The 23,010-nt window shown below is 42.9% G+C and overlaps 1 protein-coding gene across 3 annotated transcripts in view; it reads right to left on the bottom strand.

Moving 5' to 3' along the window:
• The window catches only part of CCNY (cyclin Y), a 456,261-nt gene that overhangs the window by 258,487 nt on the left and 174,764 nt on the right, over positions 1-23,010 (bottom strand). Inside the window, exon 1 of one of the 3 annotated variants that reach the window (XM_085631892.1) lies at positions 14,207-14,429. The exons of the other annotated variants lie outside the window; for them this stretch is intronic. The gene's annotated coding sequence lies outside the window, so the exon portion shown is untranslated. Of the gene's footprint in view, positions 1-14,206; positions 14,430-23,010 lie in introns of those variants that run through there. 3 annotated transcript variants of the gene reach the window in all.

The raw sequence follows: 23,010 nt of genomic DNA, 5'->3' as shown, positions 1-23,010 counted from the left end.
TAAAGGAATAGACTTTTGTAAAACTGTGTGAATAAAGCTAATTTACTCGACAGCAAATTAGGTTAATGGAAATAAGCACAAATATCTTGCCATAGACAGCAATGGGACATAGCAATCTATCATCAACAATGTAATAAGAAAAAGGGAAGATATTTGCGCATATTACCAAGGCACAGCCTTTAAAGAGGGTGAGAACTAAAAGAGATGACTGAAAGATAGGGATGTTTCCAATATCTGCAGAAGGAAGGTGGTCTGATGTCCCCACCGATTGTGGTCAAAAACTGCAGAATCCCGATAAACATTAAAACAGTGGGTATGTAAAAAAAGTTGTGAAATGCGTATCCGTGTGTTTTTTTATTTTAAATCTCAGCATTCATTTGTCCTAAGTAATATGCTCCCAAGCTGAAAAGAAATTAAACTTTTGTACATTCATCAGGAATGCTGTGTGATGTAAAGTCAATAGGTCTGTCTTAGTGAGCTAATGCATGTAAACATAGATAGGAATGCCCAAATGTAATTTTGCATGTTAAAGCTAAATCTATCTGTTCCCATGCCCAGCAAAATTTTAGTAAAACCTACTTACTCAACACAGAATTGGGGGGGGGGAGGGGTAGGGGAGAGGCCATTGATGAAAAAGCGAGTAAGAGGGTGGGGGGATTACCACACGAGTGAGGGGAAAAAGACCACAGGCAGGGCAAGAACAACATGAGCAGTTGGAGGGGAAGGAGTACAGAAGGCAATATTTGTGTGCATGCGTGGGTAAACAACATGAAGGACACAGCCATAAAGGGAAGGGGTCTAAAAGCAATACGAAGGACGCGGACATGGAGAAAACTAATGGGGTAGGAAACACAAAAGACGCAGGCATGGAGTGATGGATGGGGGGGAGCAATACGAAGGACACCGGCATGGAGGGTATGGATGCACAAGGTTGACCACTAAATAGAATACATGCTTGTACTAGATGCGCATGTCCAGATGCAATGTTTATCAATATGGTGTGGTCCTTTACAACCATTAGTCGTTACTGGGCCTCCATAGTGAGCCCGCTTTAACTCTGGGCAAACAAATGACCACTACTAGATCCTAAGAGCTGTCTCTTGGTCCTGAATCCATGGTCCAAACATGCCAAAATGACCTGTAACTTCTTAGACCTGGCTTTGATTATACCTAAATGAATGATTGCAATCAGATGGAAAGCTTCACAAGCACCTGATATACATAAATGGAAATCCTAACTTTCTAATCGGGCATAGGCGGAGGAGACCTTTATATGTCTACGACATCAGAAACCCTTGGGGCTAACGGAATGGGACACTATCCTGCTTCAGATGAACACTAACTCTGAATATAAGCCGCCCTGAACAGTACCAAACAATTATCATACTAACTATTCTCCGAGCTACATCATCACAGTTTATTACTCGTCCCCCTCTTATTAACCTACGATGCTAGCTGATAAAGATTGTCACAAATAACTGCTGGTATTAATGTTTTTTAGTGCTGTCCAATGACAGATGTGTGCTATATCTATATTGTATTTATTGTTTTCTTCATGGAAATGTTCACTCAAATGTCCCTTCAACATGCACCAGCCTGTGTATGTGTATATCTCCATTTGTTCAAGAAATCAATAAAAAATAAATTAAAAGAATAAATACACTTTCCTCAAATTCTTAAACACGAAGAAAGAAAGAGTTTTCCAAAATAAAGTGGTGGAAGAACACAAGTACTTTGGCCATGCTCCAGGGGTGGTACAAACAAAAAAAGCCGAAGTAAAGTTCACACACAGTAGCAAATTATAATCAAGCAAATAAGAGTGACTACGGAACCAGACAATAGCAAGCAATGAGCTGGTCTAAGCCCACTGTAACCTAACAAAATGTCTCGGATCGACAGCGCATGTGCTGTTTTAGAAGAGATCTACAAAACAGTCTCTATTAAGAGTGGTTAATAGAAATATGTAAAAGGCATGTCTCATAAATGCTTACCTCTTTACAGAACAGGTTGATTAGTGGTCTACCGATAACTAGAGACCAGTGCTACACAGCACACTAGAACAGCATTGCCCAAGACCATACGGAGAGACTTTTAACCTGATACTGGACATGGACAAACTTAGCCAACCACAAGACTTGTATTTTGAATTGCTAAACCTTGAAAACACCCTAGATGTGACGCTCCATTTAGAGGAAAACGTTTTGGCTACAATCTTTTCCATTTGAAATATGCTGTAAAGGCCTCTCGTCTAATCAACATTTGCTATTAGAAACCATGGTCATTTATATACAAAAAAATGCCAGACACATCCTAAGGAATTGGTATACATTGTAGGTGGTGGTTCCTGCTCATTTAGAATTGTATTATTTTGGAGCGGGAGATCAAATCATTGTACCTATAGATATCTTTACATAAGGTATTTTATAGTAATATAGTTACCTCTAATTTATACATGGTCAAGTCATCTGCATATAAAATGCAATGAAAGTTTTTGCTTCAGTGCAATTATATAAAATAGAACACAATAAAAAGAGATTGCTAACTATGAAAGGAAATATGATGCTCACCATACACAGATTAAAATCACTTTAATAATGCTAGGGACATGCTCAACTGTAAAACTAAATATAGAGATTCAGCCTGGGGCCACAAGGGCCCTGTTGAAGCTTATGGACATGCCCTTCTTGCATATCCGTGCAACAATTATGAATATTGCACTGTCTTACTTCAGCCTTCCCGCCATACAGAGCATTTCCCGGTAAAAGTCATAATCTGTCACAACGCACCACTGCCATCTCAGGCTTCCATTAGGGTCTATTTACATCTTACAATGTTAAAAGGTGCCATGCATGTAGCGGCAGTTGACCTTGTATGACGTATTTAATCTTTTACACGTATAATGAGGGGTGCATAAGTGCTGAGTCATGGCGATTATTTTACACGCATCATTGTATTAAGTGCTTCTAGTTTAATAAATGGATGTCCACACAGTTTCAGACAGAGCCGGCTTTAGGGCACTTTTATATTTCCATTTAAAGCACTGCCAATGACCAAGGATTCCGGGTAGCGTTGGGCTGCACCACCAAATGAGGGACAAATTACACAGCTCTCAATTGACGAGTTAGATTCAAAAATGAAAGAAAAAAACAGGGAGCAAAAATAAAAAAAAATCAACCCTGCCAACTCACTTGGTGCCACTGTGTGACACATGACATCGGCTATCATCACAAGGTCTCCTGGTGAGGAGCCAATATCACAAGGTCGCAGGGGAAACGAGCCGAAAACCACTCTAAATAGCGCTTAACAGCTGTTTCAGCAATATAAAACAGTATACAATTGCTAATATACAATAAAATGCATGTTTCTATACTACCGCAACTCCCCAATCAAGCAAAATAACACTTCCCATCTCCAACACAACCATGTGATTGTACACCCCAGCTCTTCAAAAACGAAACATATCTGCTACCCATCCCTAACATTACTTCATAGTAGGTAAAAAGTGTATATAGCACTCGAATGCCCGAAGGCATCTCGGCGCTGAAATCTAGGGTTGTAGCCATCAGATCAGAGCCTATTTGGGAAGAGAGGCCGAGAAAAGGCTGGTTTTAAGCTGCTTCCTAAACAGTGGCAGATTAGACTCCGCTCTAAGTTGAAAGGGCAGCGGATTCCAAAATGTGCAAGCCAAATGGGAAAAGTTCCTTCCGCTCCCCTCAGGCCTTGTCCATTCTCAGGGTAGTCATCAGTTTGGCTGACTAGACCGAAGGTTGCGATTGGAAGAATGCCAGTAGAAAATCTTTCAGAAAGGAACAGGGCCACGATCATACAGTGCTTTATTAACCAGGCAAAGAGCCTAGAACTTTACTCTCTGAGGGACTGGAAGCCAATGAAGGCTGATGATGGTTTGCGAGACCAAACTGAATTTTGGGACTTTCATGAGCAGACAAACTGCCGCAATTTAGAGAGTCTGGAGTTTCTTCAATAGTCGTTGCTGAATAGCAAAGTAAAGCGCACTGCAGTAGCCTAGTCTTGAGATGATCAGTGCAATGTTCACTGTTTTCTGGAGCTCTGAGGGGACAAAGGGAAAAATCTTTCTTAAGGTTCTCAACAATAAAAAACAAGAGGCTGTAACCTGGTTCATCTGGTTCTGAGAAGCATAGCTTAGCATCAAAGATGACTCCTAAATATTTAGTCTTTTGCACTGAAGACAGAATTGGACTGAGGTTTTGAGTTAACAAGGAGGAATTCCAAAAACAAGTGTTGTTGCCAAATAAGAGTACCTGAATCTTTTCTGAATTCAACTTAAGACAATGTATTCATCATCCAACATATAATTTGGCCCATATAGTTGTTAAAGCATTTAGCCACCTCCTAAACGTTGCATGAGATGGATACTACATTCTTCGTGTCGTCGGCATAAGATATTACAGAGAACCCATAGGAATGAATCAGGTTGGCCAGGAGGGTAACAAATATTGAAAAGTGTGGGACTTAATGAAGATCCTTGGGGTACCCCACACGGATGAGAAAAGGGTTCTGAAGTAAATTCTCCTAAGGCGACAACTTGCTCTCTGTTAGACAGGCAGGAGCTAAGAAGGGCAAATGCTGAGTCCTTTATGCGAATGCGCTCAAGCCAGTTGATAAGCAGTGCATGGTGGAGAGTATGAAACACAGCCGACAAATCAAGAAGACTCAGCGCTGCATTCCCACCTTTATCAACTATGGTTCTAGTTTCCTCAGTTGCAGACACAAGGGCTGACTCATTACAATGATTAGGCCTAAAGCCATGTTGAGAGTCATCTAAAAGGTGATGTTCATCAAGAAAAGCCATGCTATCAGCATTCATAGCCTTCTCCAATATCTTGGACGGGAGAGGAAGATATGAGATAGGTCGATAGTTCTTCATGTCCTGAGAGTCAAGTGACCGTGACTATGTAACTAAACCCAGCTCCTCAAAAATATGTTCAGGAAGGTATCTGGAGCTTCAGTGAACCTGTCTGTGATCACCAGCCCTAATTTTTAGGTCTCGCCTGAGCCAGCGTGCATGGGCTGCTCTGCGAGGCTTTAGTAAGGACTTTCACCTCAAGACCACACGCTCATGCCTGTGCTTTTTTTTTTGGCTCACTGCAAATGGCCTTTGCGTGCGTCTTTCTAAGAAAGACAGCACGCAATTGGCCAAAGACGGGTGCATGTCCCGCCTTCTCTCTGCCCTGGCCTAGGGAGTTTGGGCGCGAGCAGCAGCGCGGCCGGGTGCCCACTGCATTCCCAACATTCCTTTCGCGGCTGCGTGGCAGCGCTTGTTTTTACAATACGATACTCCCAACAAAAACTCTTCCTTCGGAAACTCTGCCCAAGTCTTTCTGTGTCCCTTGAATATAAAACAAAAACTGTTGTCCACTAGTGGGAAAGCATACTCTTAGCTTTGTTTAAGCTTCTCTTCATTGCTTGGCATGGGATTTGACGTGGACATTTGTATGATGTCAGTACGGCGTGTGGAGCTGTGGCCTGCACACAATGCTCGTTTCCACACGGTTCATGTAAATAAACGGCGTGAAGCGGCGGTGCTATCTATGTTTTCCTTGTAAAAGCTAATCACACAGTAGTTGCAGAAGCATCAGCGGCACGTTTGCACAAGCCATGCCAACATGCTTTTGACGAGTGGAAAAGCAGGCTTCTGCGAGTTATGGAAAGCTCCTCCCCCTTGTGAGCGCTTTAGCAAAGCAGGCAGTCATGAGCAGTCAGTCACCTGCCCTGGCAGGTCTCGCGCGCGAACAGAATAAACATGTGATCTCACACAGCAATGTTCTCAACAGGACGCGTCGCCCCAGCAGGTTCACTTGAACAATCCAAGACTTATGCACACTTTACGAATGATAAAAGGTAAGCGACACACATTACGACCCTCACTTAGCGGTGCTTTGTAAAACATCATAGCACTTTGTCTTGCAAATAACCCTCGATCGGCAATCATTTACTGTGTTGATGCAAACAGCAGGCATGGCATTGCCACAAATTAACTTCAAAATGTGGAATCATTTGCAGAAAATACTATTCTGCATGCCTTTATGATTTTAAATGAATTAATAGGGTGCCGGGGGAGGGGGCGGATTTGTGGAGTGCGAGGCTACTCTGAGGAGTGTCCAGACGCTTCCAAATGTGGTCTCGCAAGAGATCTGGCGCAGGTGGGGAGCTTGCAGTAGATTTTGCTGGAGCTGATATGGTTTTACATGCAGTAATGAGAAAACACCATGCATTTGTTATCTTTAAATCGTTGCAATTTATTTTCCTAGATTTATATAGCGCAAACTCGACCCGTAGGTATTGGAGCGCTTTATATGAGCACCAGTTACATTACACAAGGACACATTCATTTTTAGGTAGGCACAGAGAGATTAAGTGATTTGCCCAGAATGACAGGATGTTGAGCCAACGCCGAGACTCGAACCGTGTTCCCCAGTTCCAAAGTCGGCAACTCTGGCCATTACGCCACATATGCAGAAAACTCATTGCACCTATTTAGAACTACTTTTCTGCACTACGGACCAGCTTTCAATGAGGGCTCGTGGATTTGTGTAATCACACTGCAGGTGATGTGGATCGAGGAGAATCATAAAACTCATAACTTTGCTTCCTTTTTTGCTGTCTGGTTTGGCAGCACAGTTGTCGGCGGACCTCATGTGATCAACAAAATAAAAGCTTCAAGAAGTATCACAGAGAGGTAGGGGTTTGGCTCCACCCAGATGTTGATAAGCTCGAGAGCAGATTGTGCAGAAGTTATAAACTTCTGTTGAAAGAGCGAGTGACTGCATCACACTGTTTGCATTGGGTGAAAGTTTATGCGCAACATCGCAGGACGGAGTTTGTTACTTTGACCAACCATTGATGAATGTTACAAGCCTGATCGGTTTAATAGAAGATACACAGGCAGGTGGCCTGACTTATTTCTTGCAAAAAAGCATAAGTAGAAGCCAATAGCACTTCAAAGGTGGATTATCGATACACTGTGTTAAAGGGTGGGGACGGGCATTTTGTCACAGGGAATCTCACAGATAATCATAGTAGCCAAAGGTTTGGCGTTCCTTACCCCCTGGGATAAACCCACGGGGAAGAATATTTTCACATTGAAAAGCCTTATTATGCTGTTTTTCAAAGGGGTGAGCAGTGTTTAACCAACTCTATTTCCCTAGGTATGTGTAATTGTGCGATTAGCAGTGATGTATGTGAGGAGGTGTATTGTGGGGTCTTTGGGCTTCTTTGTGGCTTTAGGTGCAGCAGTGTCCTGAGTGTGTTGCTGTTATTGCCAATGATGCCGCGTGTGTGTTGATGAATGTCTGTGCTAGTCAGTGAGGCTGTAAATGGGTATTTCAATTGTGCCCGGGTTCCTAGCGCTGTCAGTAAAGCATTTGGCTTGTTTCTGTCTATGTGTGAGTCTGTGTCTTCGCAGCAATCTATGTGCGCTAGTATGTATGTTACTGTGCGTGCGTGTTAATGATAGGGAATGCTGTGCGTGTTTTTGTTAGTGTTGCAGTCTGTGATACTTTGGTGTGTCTGTTGCTGTCAGTGAAGACGTATGAATGGTGAGACTGCGTTACTGTCAGTGATGCTGCTCGTGTTTTGTGCCTGTGTCTCTTGAGGTTTATATAAGTGTGCTTGTTTTCCTTGGCTCTGCTCTGTGTGCAGGTCATGTCATTGTCAGCTATATAGTGAGTGTGTAGGTGTGTTTGTATCAAAGAGGCTGTTTTGTTGAGTCCTGGTCTGTAACTGTGTGGTTGTGTGTAATGTACTCTGTTGTGTGTCTGCTGGTGATGCTGTGCCTGTGTTATTGCTCGGTATAATATCATGCAAGTTCTGTTATTGTGTGTTATGATCAGTTATGCTCTAAGCGTATTGTTGTATCGGTTTCAGTAGCGTTGTGTAGCTGTGTGTCAATGACAGTTGTTGGTGTATGAGATGCTGTGTGTGGGTGTGTCTGTGACACTTGTGTAGGTGTATTGCACGGTTCTATGTATTAGTGATGAGAGCGTGTACACGTTTCTTTGTCAGTGATGTATCTGGGTGTGTCTGTATCAGTGAAGGTTTTTGTGTTCTCTCTCTCCCTCATTGGATGTGCAAATGAAGCAGTGTGTGATGTGTGGCTCTGTCTCACAGCGATGTTGCGAGTATATCGGTCTTCTGTATCAGTGGCGTATGTCTTTGTCTGTGGCACTTTTAGTGTTGTGTATCTCTCCGTCTTCTCTGTCAGTGACTCTGTGTGTTGGTGGTTTTATGTGTGTATGTATGAGTGGCACCACAGGTGTCAATGCAGTTCTATACTATGCCTAATAAATATGTTAGCTTTCACCCACGATAATGTAAAGCATAACTAAAAAATTATACGATCCCAAAGGCGAGACCTATTGGCTATGCCAATGCGTGTTTAAAACATAGCATATCCATGCTTTCCAGGCACAACATAGCCCTATGTAATGTTTTTAATCTTTAGCGAGATGTGAAGTTTTTACTTAAAAGCGAGTTCTAAACTGTGATTGATTTCAGTTTTCCTGCTATATACGTGGATGTGTGAGTTCCTCTTTGATGGGCCTACAATCCCAGAATGCAAAGTGTTGCTCGTTTAATAGATAAGGCTATTTTACAAATGACACGGGCCATTTGTCTGATGTGTCACCACATCTCCCCAATTACAGAGCTGGCAGGCTACCCCTTAACCCCTTCAGTGCCCATGACGAGCTGGACTCGTCATGGGCCGCGGTGGCGCTGTGCCCATGACGAGTCCAGCTCGTCATAGACCCCGCCCGCTAATGCAACGACCGGCACTGGGCGGGGAAAGGGGCGGGCACTGAAGGGGTTAACATGCACCAACTGCATTCGTGCAGAAGCATGCATGCTAGAAAATAACAGTGAAGGGAGAACAAGTAAGCACATCACAGAAAAGAAGAAACTTCAGCCTGACATTTACAAAGCCTACAATTATCTGTTATTCATTTTTGCTATGCAAGTGTGCATGTATATGCAATCACTACAGAACAAACCTAGCCAAAAACAGCAGAGCACTGTACATGGTCAAAGACTAGCATAAAATCAATGAGAAACACGAGAGGAAATTGGGTTAAGGGTGGTTAATGCGTTGTGATATAGTATTCCTTAAAGAGGCGAGTCTTCAACTCGTTTAAAAATTGGTGCAGCGTTGGGGCAAACATACATATTTGTATTTTCCAAATGCAAAATATAACATTTTTTGCTCTGTTGCAAAACTGACCGTTTTGTCGCTTTTTACCCCCAAGAATACACAATCACTTATAGGAAAAAACACTCTTAACAAACCAGGACATGATTTTAGACAAATATATGCTTTTTCCTAACCCAAGTAAGCAAATAATACAAATGATGCTTCTGCAAGTTGAACTGGCCTTCCCTGCCTCAGTTGGGCTATCCGGCCACCAAGCACTGAGCCCAGGTGTACCTATCCGCTCTGAGCCGAGTCATCCAGAAGATGCTACTACTCCGATTCCTGTGGCATGGAGCATGGGAAAGCACTTCTAGCTTCCCTCCAACCCCATGAGCTTATTATTATTGTAGTAATCTCAGCCAGAGCGCATACACCAGCAGCACGCCCTCCTGTGCAGAGGGTAGGGACACATTCACAACAAGCTTGGGCAATGCCAATAGATCTGCCTTTAAAATAATGTTGTAATGGGGTGTGAAGCATTACAAATAGCAGAGGAATGGATATGTATTTGTGTGGAAGCAAAGAACTGTAGAGTAATATGTTTGTGTGGGTTAAAAGGTCAAGTACCAGTTGCACTGTCAAGTCAGGCCTAAACATCCATGTAGGTTAAATAACTGCCCTTCTACCATCTGTGCTGCTGCCAGAGAAAAACACCATCAATTATCAAGTTATCTAGGACACTGTAATAGCATTACAGTGTCATGTGTGAGCCCCTGAAACTTCAGCCTCAGTCAATTAGATAAACCTAGTGATCATAGCTGTGTGGCGGGCAATCACTTATTTGTGGACACATACAACTTCTGCCCAATCAAAACATGTACTCTTGGCTCCCAACACAAGGGCAGACTCAAAGCCCCTCTCCTGGCGAATCTCAAATAATTGCCTGGCGACAGCTGCACTGTCAAACTATATCATACAAATTGCCTCAGGCCTGGCTGTCACACTCTTTTTAGAACCCTTGCTCTCGGCACCTATTGATGTAATACTTATGGAATGACCCCAATCTCTAGATGCTACGCTCTAGCGAGTGAATGTTTTCTTTTTGCTCACCAACAGGCTAACACTCTGCTCTGAAATTAGTGATTGCAGAATTTCTCTCCCTCCTTCCTTTCATTCCTGGCTCTTCCGCTTTATCCGTTTTCCCTCTTATTTCTCCAATGCAATCTTTCTTCTCTATCCTCTAGATTCTCTTCCCCGCGATCTGCTAGTACTTTTCTTCCTCCACTTCACACTAGGGTAAAAAAGAGGGTACTTAAAGGGGATATCTTGAGAAGTATCACCCAGACACACTCTAGAAATTGACAGGAAGATGCAACAGCAAATAAACTCACCCACTAGCTGCTGATTCGATCAAGTAAGTGTCAGGAAAAAACGGAAACGGCCAACTTCACCACTCATGGCACTAGAGGTGAGCCCTGGCACTTCATGCCCATTCATGTTACGTCTTAAAGGTTTTGCCAGGATTGGTGCAGACAGCTTGAGCGGATGAAACTCATCATGATCACCACTATTAAGGGGATAGATTTTCTAAGCCAGCATAGTGAATTTGAGATGAGGCTATTTGCCTGGAAAAACAGGGACCCTGCAGTAAAACAGTGATGCGGACAATACACGTGTAAGTCTAACCCTCTACATGTGGGCTAAAAATGCCAGCCAGGTGGCACCACATGTCTGAACACCCAATCCTCCGGGATGAAGCACAGACCAAGATTAACTATGGCAGTTCCTGATAGTAATGAGAAGAAGGCCATTATTGGGTACTTCAGTTGTTTTCCACTATTTAATGTATACACAGCAAACAAAAAGGCAACACAACAAAAATAGACTATTAACCCTTTCGCTGCGGCGGGAATTCCGCCGCAGCGCTGGGGGGTGCGGGGGGGCAGCGCGGTGGCGCTGTGCTCATGACGGAGCCGCTCCGTCATGAGCCACGGTTGAGCTGTGCTCATGACGGAACGGTTCCGTCATGACTCCGCCCATTTGCGTTGTCCCCCCGCACAGGCGGGGAAACAGCGCCGCGTAGGCGGAGCGGCCGCCAACGGCCGTGACATGACGGAACCGTTCCGTCATGAGCACACGGCAACCGTGGCTCATGACGGAGCGGCTCCGTCATGAGCGGGGAAGGGGTTAAGGTATTCAAGTAGCAAATACAAACTGATGATCATGAAATAATATATGTTTCTTCACACTGGATTTCCCAATGCATGTTAGTACTAAGCGGTGTTGTTCTATTTTACTGCAGAACCTAGAAAAAAATTGCAGTTTTTAAAATATTTTGTTCCAACTGACAGTGCACACTCCATTATTTAACCACACCATATGTGTTTTTTTCTCTCTTTCAGCGGCCCCTGAAATACATGAAGTTACCAGTGCAGTATTTTAGTGGGAGGTTGTGCGCGGATTGCACAATTAGATGCATACCCACGTTTATACGTGATATCTTTCTATATTTAACACGCTTATCTATTCTTGGGTGAAGAAAAAGAACTAACAACAGATACAGTTAGAAAGGGGCAGCTTTCCTGAGAAAAGCGTTTTTAGAAAGCAAAAGTAACAGGCACAAGCAAAGCCAATAGTTCTCACCTATGAGAGCTACTGGTTTTGGCAATGTTTTGGCAATGTTTTGGAGCCACGGATGCTTTGCAATGTGGGTAAAACAACATTTTTAAAAAGCTATGAAGCAGACAGGGATATTGCTTTTTTTTGTTTTTATAAGTGCATTGGAGCTGGATGCATCATAGTCCCTTTTTATTATTTTTAGGCATGCTGCTACAGCATGGCTACAAATCATTGCAGAAAGCAGCAATGCCCATGTTGTACAGCATGAACAAAGGCAATGGCAGAACCAATAGTCTTAAAGGTGAGACCTATTGGTCTTGCCAATGCTTGTTAGGTCTCAAAGTAACACCCCTGTGGTTCTGAGCAAAACAGTTAATTTTCCCACCCGTGAAAAAGAAAATAACTAGGACATTTGACACGAAATCCTATCATGTAAAGAAAGCAATTGCGCCCACATTTTCGTGAAAATACATTTGGAAGTAAATAATGTCTATTAATAATAATAACAGCAGATAACATCTGTTGTCAAAGAAGAAAAGTGCTTCTTTGAAGTGTGGCAATGGCAAGAGGTTTAACAAGGATGACAAAGAAGAAGAAAAAATGTAAGTACTGCCTCAATCACAGCACGATCAGTGGAAGAACAGCAATCAAGCTGAAGCAATCAGTACTTGGTCCATGCTCCAGCCGAAAGAAGAGGAAGAAAAGCCAGCATACGCTGGGCATTAGAAGGCAGTAAATAAGAGTGACAATGAAGCCAATGAATTGTAAGCAATAGGCAAGCTGCAGGCCCTTTGTATACAATATCTCTGCAAGCAAAAGTGCATGTAGCACATGCGCATGCAAGGCCTAAAAAATAGACACTATCAATTTGTTACTCATTCATTTTTGCACAGTAATCCCTCATTGTAAATTATTTAAAGTGCACTGAAACTCAGTAACATGCAAGTCCTTTACAAGAGCAAACACCAACTATAAATGTTTATCAGTGCTTCAGGCAAAAAGGCTATTTTGCCTCCCGATAGCACCACTTAAACGTAAAATAAGACATCTATTCACTATTTTACAAGCCTTTTGGTGATATTTGACATCACCACTAGGCTGTGCTCTAAGGCTGCTGCGTTTTCTCACCTTTTTGTAAGTGCCAGCATTGCTGTGTTGGGACTTTTTGGCCAATGAAACATTGAGTGATAGTGTGCAGGACTCCAACGTTTGAGTCTTCTGCCTGATAGCATAATATAACCAGTGCATTTGCAGAGAACATGTTCACAAAGAGGCATATCCTAGTAGTCCTGATAAATCAAACATGTTTATTGTTTCCCAACTCAATGGAACTTACTTTATTGACCTTGGATTGATAACCACATAAGTGGTCCTGCGGACTTGGACCAATGATCAAGACATCAAACACAGATCCCTACAGTGGATGTGTTAGTCCATTGAGCCATCGAGACTGGACTGGACACCAAGGACATTGAAAAGTGAAACTCACCTGAGGGAAAGGTGGCACTTGTGCAAGTAAAATCAGAATGACTGAGAAACCAGGATCTGTGGGTACTCACATGTGCAGCTTTAAATGCAGACAATGTGGGAGATCTGTGGATTTTCTGCAGTTGAAAGTGACACCCTAGGGAGGGGAAGTAGGTGTCACCCGAATGTCATAGGTGTGTGCAATGCATATAGACCCATCACGCCTACGCTTTGTGTATGACCACAAACCTTTGCAATACTTTACCCACAATTTTCTGCTCTTCTAATGTAAGCCTATGGTAAACAATACAAGAGTAGGCAGCATGGAAAGTGTGGGAAGAGGTCGTGAAAACCCCCAATTCATAATATTTCACATGATAAAATGTTTTCCATGGAATAGAAAATATTTAAAAAATGCGTTTGTGAAACACCACATGGATTTTCCAGAATTATGAAATGCACATGTGCAAATCCCAAAAGTAGCACAAAATGTTCAGGTACTCCTAGAACAACAGCCAAATTGTCATACATCTCAGCAAATTGAAGGTTTATGCCCACAGAGATTTTATAAACTATGTTTATTAGTTTATGAAAAGAGATATTTATACAGATCATACGTGCACCTGGAAGTGGAACAGCATTATATTGACACATATGGTCCAACAACTAGATAATGCTGCCAGGCCAACACTTCCAAACCTTGGATCGCTGACATGCTACCCCAAACCCGTGGCCTCAGAGGTTCACATTTGTGAATCATGTCCCAAAATCTTTAATAGATGAAAGAACACACTCAAGTTGGCACTTGGTCTCCTCACAAGCGCAGTGACCCGTTCTTCCTCGGAAGGCACTGGCAGTGTGTATCGTCACCCTAAAAGTATTTTAAAGAATGTGGTGTTCCAAAGAAACAAAGAGAACAGAAAGGAAGTTCACAATAAAGAAAGAATAGCTCACCTACTGCATATAAAGCCTGTTACGCACGTTATGTCGTCTAAACTTCAGATGAATCCCTTGAGGATAGTCACAGAATGGCTTTGTGTCAGGTCATAAAACGTAGGCCCACGTTTCCTAAGGTGTTGCCAGGGCACTCGTGTGATAAAGTGCTACAAAGCAGCGCGGCAATCTGCCATCCTTTATAAAAGTGCGCGTGCACAGGTCAGAACTGCACTGCGTCACAGGAGTGACTTCTTTGTAAATCCGGGCCCGTGTGTTAGCAGGAAGCACAACCCTAGTCCTAATTCCTAGAGACTTGATTGAATACATAAAGTGAATATCTCCCAGGTAAGGAGGCAACGCCCTCGACTTAAACAGGTATAGTTAATAGTGATGACGTATTTTGCTATTTCATGGCACTGTGAATAGCACGTGCTCTTGTAACCCAGGTGAACAAGATTGAATTCACCAACCTCATAATAATGATAGAATAACCGGTCTCATCTGGTATTTCAGTCTCAGTGAGACCTGCAGGCAAAAAATTGCGAAAGCGCGCGCTGAACTGACTGACCTCTTAGGAGCGGTTTAAAAGGTCTCTGCCTCCTGTCGGCTTCTGGTGTCCCCTCCACTCGTTACTGTTAGAGTCTGTGTAACCGAGTCAAAGAACAGAGAGAGATCGGGAGAGAAAGAAGGAGGGGGGAGAGAGGGGAGGAAGAGATTAAAGAAATGACAGAAAAAAGAAAGGGAGAGTGAGGCAGAAAGCGAGACAGAGAGGAAATGAGAGGAGATATAATGCGGCACAGTGTGAGAAAAGAAAGAACGGAGACGAGAGAGAGAGATGGCCAGAAGAACGAAAGAACGAAAAAAACAAGATGCAGAGATTGAAGAGAAGAAAGAACGAGACAGAAAGTAAGCTAGAGAAGTAGAGAGAGATAAATCGGAAATAGGAACAGAACGAGGAAAGAGAAGTGGGAAGAAAGAAAAAACCAAGGGAAGAAGGAGAGAGTGAGAGGAAAAGAAAGACAGAGGCAGGAGAGAGACAAAGAGAAAGAGTATGTGTGTTCTTAGTCTGAATTAGCAGAATTTCGTTCACACCGAGAAAATCATAACATGAACCCTTAGTTAAAACACCTATGGAAGAGTCGCAGCATTGCCCTGTGTACATTAAAGTCCTGGGAGCCTGGGTACCGTGCTATACGTGCTGGATTTCTGTTGTAGGGCTGGGAGAGAAGTTTTCGAGGATATCCTCAGGAAAGTAAAAATTGCGAAGGAAATCCGTTTTTTCTTGGTACTGTTTAGTCTTGAAGTTTTAGTGACGTGGTTCTCTACAATTGGACTGCTACCGCTTTCTCTTCTGCGGGTTTGTTTTATCTTTCTGCAGACATCGCCTGGAGGGTTTTCTTTTCAGGAATGAAAGATGAAGAACAAAGACTCTCATAACATAAACTGACCACCAATCAGGCATAGTCAGGAACCGGATGGCCACACAGAGGTTCAGTGCTGAGATGTTTATAAAGTCCTGGAACTCCCAGGTGAAAAGCAGATTCGTGATTATTTCTTTTAGAACAATAAAACCCAACCTAGTCTCCTGCAATCCATAAATATCTGAGGGGCATATTATAAAGACAGGCGATAATATTATCGCTGCTTTAGCGGCTGAAAACTGACGCTAAAACGGCGATAATGGGCTTGATAATATGCTCTATGGAATTCCAATTGAAGCTCAGGTCCTTCACATCTAACATGGGCTTCAATTGGAATTCCATAGAGCATATTATCAAGCCCATTATCGCCGCTTTAGCGTCAGTTTTCTGCCGCTAAAGCAGCGATAATATTATCGCCTGTCTTGATAATATGCCCCCAAATTCCTCTACAACCTCACCCAGTAAAACTCAAGCTCCTGCACCAGCATCTCTTGTCAAAATTTACATAGTCTGCTTGTGTTCTTTCAGAGATACCAAGTTTCTTGCCTTGTGTCTATAAAATTGCATATTGTCATTGTCCTCTGGCTTAAAAATAGATTATGTTCCGCCTCCAACGTACATAAAAGAGTCTTTCTTCTTCTCTACTATCTTTATCCATCGGAGGTCTTTGCCCTGAATACTTGTCTGTTCTGCCAGTGGAAGTCTCTGAGTAACTACCCACCAAGTACTTCAAACAGAGTAATAGACCTTGTTTCTCTGGTCAGTCACCACCCTAAGATTACTCCTGCGCTCCGGCACACATGCTCTACCAAAGGATGCTGCTAACCCAGTTTCTCCTGGTACTCTACGGTGTCGGTACTCATCTGCTAAATTTATGGCAGGAGAGTTAGACATCATTTTATTTGTTTCAGACTAACTATAACATAACACACTCTTTTTTTTTTTTAAAGAAGCCTTACTTTCTTTTCTGAAATATAATCAAAACATGAAGTCTTTTATATTATGCATACCATTGCCATAGAAACCATATGAAATGCACGACAACTCGCACCCTAACCTTCAGTTCCCACATAGACTCATCCATGCACCTGCAGCTCTTGGCTGTACCCTTCACACCTCTGCGTATCAACATGTCTGCTAAACCTGTGATCCCAGAACAGTTAGCTATAGTCTGACTCGGGAAAGTATCCAGCAGACTTGCCAGCTTTTCTCCTGCCCATGCCACATCAGGTAGTTTGTGGCCTTTGGTGAAATGAAGAATACATCAGACTGAGCTTCACCTTTCGCAGGAGTGGCGGGCCCCATGACCAACAGTGGCGGGCGCAGATCAAAAGGAGAAAGGGAGGCTGACATCAGAAGACTTCTATATGATCAACTTATCTCTTACAGGTGGTCTTCTGATGGTCCCACTGTATACCTAGAAATAGGTCAATTTCATGGAGGAGGTTTCATCATGATAAAGACTCACCAATGAGAGTGGCCAGATAGAGCCAGATTATTCAGTGCATTGATCGAATATTCACTTTATGGGAGGTAGAAAAGTTAGGACCAAAATTGCCAGTTAAGAACCCAAAGATGGATTCATATCACAAAATGACTAAGGAATAAATTTCAGAAAAGAAATGATTATGTGAGAAACACAGTAGACTAAATATAACGGCATACATCCTTTGGTTAGGAATCACTAATAGGGGGCATTTTTAGGGTTCATCGTATCTACATTTAAATCAGAGGATATCATGGGGTGGATTTATTCGCCTGCTGTTCTATTTTGTTTTTCCTTTATCTCTTCCTGAAAATAAAAAGGAAAATATCATTAAAAAAGGAATCCATCGAAAGGGGCTATATTACGTCTCCATGGAAAGAGAGACTCGTCTGTATTGTGGATACTAATCAAAATGTTGTCATATTTTTCATGGCCAGAGAAAATGTATTTTATACCGCTTTAAGATTAGTAGTTATTACACTTCTACCAATGACGTCTTTGGCTTTCAACTGCATGGCAAATATTTACACATAACAAGATTGCTCTTTACTAGGAAAAAAAGTATCTGATACTAAGCAAACAACTGATGTGAAAAAAGATAATATTGTCATTGATGAATGTTGAATTTGATTATTTGCATGATACTTTCCCATGTTGAGCATAATATTTATTGGACATTCTTGTCTTTCCTTCAATAGATACGACATTGGCAGTGCTTTGATTATATTTTTTAAAATATTATATGTTTAAAATAATCTTGTAATAAGATCAAAAACCCAAGGACTATAGACTGGTTTATATTTGGAGTAATAAAGAATTGTCATAACGGCTTAGCAGGGCAGTCACATTCTCTGCACTGCTGGGGAAAACAGAAGCAAATCCTACTCAATAGGTGGCAAATTTGGTATCCTTTCGAGGCGTAGACGAATCACTGGAGTATTCAGACCTGCTGCTCTGTGCAGCACAAGTATGATGAAGGTACCAGAGACTGTTCTTGCACAGGAGAGACAGATGGCATTGTCAAGCAAAAGGGAGCCTAGATCACAGGTATGGACCTGCCAAAACAAACAATATTCAGGAATCACCTGATCGCTACAATGAGAGCAACCGTGAGGAGCAGTCCGGGGAATCCCAGGAATATGGATTGCTAAGACAGTGAAGACAGATAGCTGCCACCAGGAGGAGATCTGAGAATTGATGAAGGTTGAAACTCCATATCACCCCTGGAGGAACCAAAGTGGAGCCCCAACATCTCTACCAACATGCGACCTTTCCAAGGGAAACAAACCCGGCAACCATCGACCTTCACCACCGAATCCTCCAGACTTTGAGCTGAGTGAACAGTACAGGGCTGAACCGTTCATGTGCTTTCCTGTCAAGAGTTTGAAGACCAACTATATAAAGGACTTGCTGAATAAACTGCAACTGGCAATCACCAAGGTATCACAAGTGGATTGACTTGAGAATGTAATCTGCACATACCCACATTATCCTCCATCAGACCTCTCCCTTAAGTCCCCACCTCTTATCCACCTCCCTCCTGCATTTCTCGCCAGCTATTCCATCTTCAAGGGAGATGCTCAGAGATGTCTTCTCCTACCATATTTAGCTTCACCTATGTCCCACCTGTTAGTGAGCCCTCTTCCCACAGTATTCGGCTCTTACCCAGACCTTTTGAGCTGTATTCCCCGTTCATAGTACAGAGTCTAGGGCACACCAGCTTGGGCAACATCGCTTACCTTCCCTTCCTTATAAGGGGAGACCACCAGGAGCAATAAACACCAGCCATCACCACAGGTACGGCTCAGATCCGCTTCAGGAATATCTATAGTGCTTCAAACAATACTGCAGTCAAAAATATATGTCTGTATTTTTATTTCTGATTTACCATGACAAGCTTGAATAAAACCTATATTTTCTTAAAAAGAAGTAAATGACTTCTATTTCTAGAGAGCGATTGTGTGATGGGGTAGTGGCCACAGAAGGTAAGCACATAAATGGTAGACTACATCAAAGAATAGTGCCAATGCGGTCTATGAGCAATGTGCAATGAAAACGTTGGTGTGAATAACAATCCGGCCATAAATCAAGTACAGGGCGCATGCACCTTAAGAACAGTGCCAAACTGTAAACAGAACACTCCTACCACTAGTTAAAGAAGGTGCATGCCAGCGAGAGAAGTGCCAACAGGCAAACATGTACAAAACTTGCACCAATAAAGAATGCTTATTGGTGATAAACTAATGTGTTATATGGGTTGACACACCAGCTAAACAAATATTAGAGGCAACATTTTATAATGTGCGGGTGTGAACTCATGGTGTTTGGTTATAGACAGTGTACCTGAATAAGAGATGTTAGCAAGAAACAAAAACCCTTCAGTGAATACACAATAGTGGTATTTGATAGCGACATTTTGAGACAAGCATTTTATAGGCAGACTAGAGACATGACATACACACTGTTAGCCCTTCATAAAACTAGTAATTAAACATGAAATACACATACCACTGTAAAGAGAACTATAGAAGATCATTTGGTATAAGTTCAATAAACCCTTTGACATTTTCCCATTGACTGACTTGGTCTATATCATCCATATAACTACAAGGCAACATATGATGCTTTATGCATGAAATGTGCTTGAAGACATTGGTAGGTCTCTGCTGCTTTATTATGTTGATGCCAGTTCTCTGTTCCTTTGGATGATAAGGCTGTGTAGACTGTAGCTCTGAAAGAGACAATGCATGGATTACATGGTCCCCATGGCCAGCTTCCAGTCAGACAAGCTTCTCCAAATATAGATCCTTTGACTTGACCCGACAGCAACTTGATAGCGAAAGAACTGAGATGTGAAGGTTTGAATCCTTTGAGCGGCATGCCCTCACAGGTTTACGGTCGGTTTAATTTCGTAGCAAAAAAGAGGGACTGCTTACTCTAATAAGTTAACAGGCTTGTTAGGTTTCACGGCCTGAATAAGATTTACATTGATCAAGTAATTTCTCACTTTCAATTTTTCAAGAGTATGGATCTCCACGGTTTCATTAGAAATAAGACAGCACTTTTGTACATGGGACCATCTCTTTATCGAGAATTAAAATTTATTTTCTCTTTTTAAGGTTTTAAGTGTTGTCGACTACGAATTATGCTTTTTTTTTTAGGGAATTCTTTATATGCTCTTTACCAAGATCATAGCAGGGCTTGGTGTCCGCCCATTGCTTATCATTGGTTGACTTTCCTATCACTCATTTGACATCTTCTTATGCGTGTCCCAGCATGTCAATCTTGTGTTTGTCCCTCCCAAGGAGTACTGCCTTTTTTCCTATCTCTTTGACTGGTTAGCATGATTACTTCCACTGTCTTCTTCGTGTACTTCTCTTCCCCTGCACTCCATAATGCTCTCTATTGCCTTAGTGCTTCTCCCCGGCACCACTCCCTTTGCGCTCACCCTTGTGCTTCTCTCCATTGCCTCTGCGTATCCTCCATGTTGGTTCCCCACTCCCACCCCCGCTTCTCTCTCCCGTTTGTTCCTTCCCCACACCGGTCTCCTTCATGCTGCTTTCCTCTAGCCCTGTCTTGCTTCCCCTTTCTTTCCACCATCCCACGTGTTGTGTCAAGAATTCCTGTCATGCGAGGGGAGGAAAACGGTAACCAGCGAAAACAGACTACATCTCCCAGGATGCTTAGCGGTTGAGAGGTTATGTAAACAGGAGAGCTGTTACATAACTCAAGGAAAACACGCCCTATAAAGGGAGGAACCGGGAGGTACAACGCTGTCGGATATTGTGTTTACACCGACGTACCTGCTTAGTGAAGAGCAGTGTTCCGGAGTGGTGCTCCAGTAAGGCAAGAACGGAGGTAGGTCGAGTCGTTACTCCCTGGGCCGTGTCTTGCCCCATCGTCACCTGTGAAGGACCCGGAAGCTCTACCGGATAACCATTGAGCTTCGCTTTTTGACTCGGCTGAGTCAAAGCGCAGTGGCGCTTTTGCTGGTTGGAGTCGTAACTCCCAGCCCGACCAGAGATACAGGGACTGCCAGCTGTAACGCACACCAGGAGGTGTTTGCCGCGTTACAGACTCGGAAGCCCACAGGATCGATCGAGCGGCTGCTCTCGGTTCAGTCTTCTTTGCTTGTGATTGGGGTATCGGTGCAGTCTGAGGAAGAGGTTGAGCGGCTGCTCCCTTCAGGTAGAGACCCCGGCTGGGTGTTTCCCTGACTCCTCGATTCTCCCCAACACTCTTCGTGCCCCTCACAGCCTACCGATTGGCATTGTCGGCCATTTCATTTCTGCCCTCTGTTGGCATACGCCGGGATCGGCGTATATGCAGAGGACGGTTAGGACCATCCGTGCTGTGGGCTGGTAACGTACTTAGCCTGGAGGATTCCAGTGACTATAACCTTTGTTTATTCCTTGTATTATTTTTGCCTTCATTAAAATAACTAAACCTTCACAAGTGGTTGCGTTCTCATTATCGTGTCTGTTAAACGATCCTGAGACGTTCAGGGCGTTACATGTTGCTTTCGGATTCCTCTCACCATCCCTCATGCTGTTTACGTCCGTGTTGCTACGGCGTTCCCCTGCCCACCTCAATGTTGTTTCAGCGATCCCCCGTCCTCCCCTGTGTTGCTTTCACCGGCCCATTGCTTCCTATTCTCAGCTCAGTTAAAAAAAAAACATGTGCACACTTTCTTTTCTTTTTAGTTACAGATCCAACTAGGATCAGTACCTAAAAACAAAAAAGTGCAAGCGTAATTTTGCATACATGTGCATGCGGTAGTGAGCACACCTGCAAAATGACATAGGCAGCCCCGTCAAAGGCCTTTTTTAAAAAAAAGAAAACTTTAGCCATGCTGCCCAGCATCAGGAAAGTTGTGCAGTGTGTCTAAAAACTATTGGCACATCCAATAGGTCACAAAGGGGAGACCTACTGGCTCTCCCAATGCTCAATATGTATTGTAGAACTATTACTGCCTGAACATATGTTCAAGAGCAGCTACACTCTGGACCCCTGATTTTTAATATTTCTCTACAACCAGTACATCATCGCTACAGATAACAAGCATTGGCACAGCCAATAGGTTTGGCATTGCCTGCCAGCCTTATGTTTTTGTCAATGCTTGTTTTGTTTTGTCATGGTTTTGTCAAACTTTATTGTTGAGGGGGGGCTACTGTGTCCTTGACTGTGGAAATGTGCATTTTTAGGGGCACACCGGTGCAGGGTTCACCCTTATCTTTGTCCACGGGTCCTTAGACTAACAAAGAAGAGATTGGCACTGAAGCTGGAATTCAAATATCAAGTTTAATAATCACTCATGAGTGGGACTACATCAATACAGCATCCTCAAGTGCTGCAGGAGGTAGTACATTGAAGTCACAGACCATGGTGCTTTTATACACCCTTTGTTGCAATGTTAGCATGTAGTTACAAATAGAAGGTACAAGCATACCCAGGAATAACTACCGACAAACATGGGCAGATGGATATCACTTAATCAGCAAAGTGAGAGGGGGAATAGAACTGCTTACATCAGTAGGAAATGGTAGACAGTTACATTATTAGCAAGGTGCATTCTAGCAGCTACAGGCCTTTTCTCAGCACGTCTTGCTTTGGCTCAGTACAGAAGGAGTTAACTAAAGCTGATGACTCAAGCAGAATAGAAAAGCAAGAAACAGTGAAGACGGAAGAATCACAAGGATAACAAAATTGATACTACTAACAAGATGGCTTCAGCTCATGCTAACAGCCATTATTTTCAATTCCCACATGACAATATAAAAAGTATTGCCTAAAAGCAAAGATATGTTTTGTTCCCAACTTTGACGTAGTAGTCCCTGCCACAGAAGGGAACTACTTTGTGTATGGATGTGTCCCTTGTGAAAAAACAGAATGCTGTCACTTACAGTGATGTTAGC

This window comes from Triturus cristatus, chromosome 10, assembly GCF_964204655.1.
Source record: "Triturus cristatus chromosome 10, aTriCri1.1, whole genome shotgun sequence".
NCBI lineage: Eukaryota > Metazoa > Chordata > Amphibia > Caudata > Salamandridae > Triturus > Triturus cristatus.
This window is presented reverse-complemented; position numbering and strand designations above follow the sequence as displayed.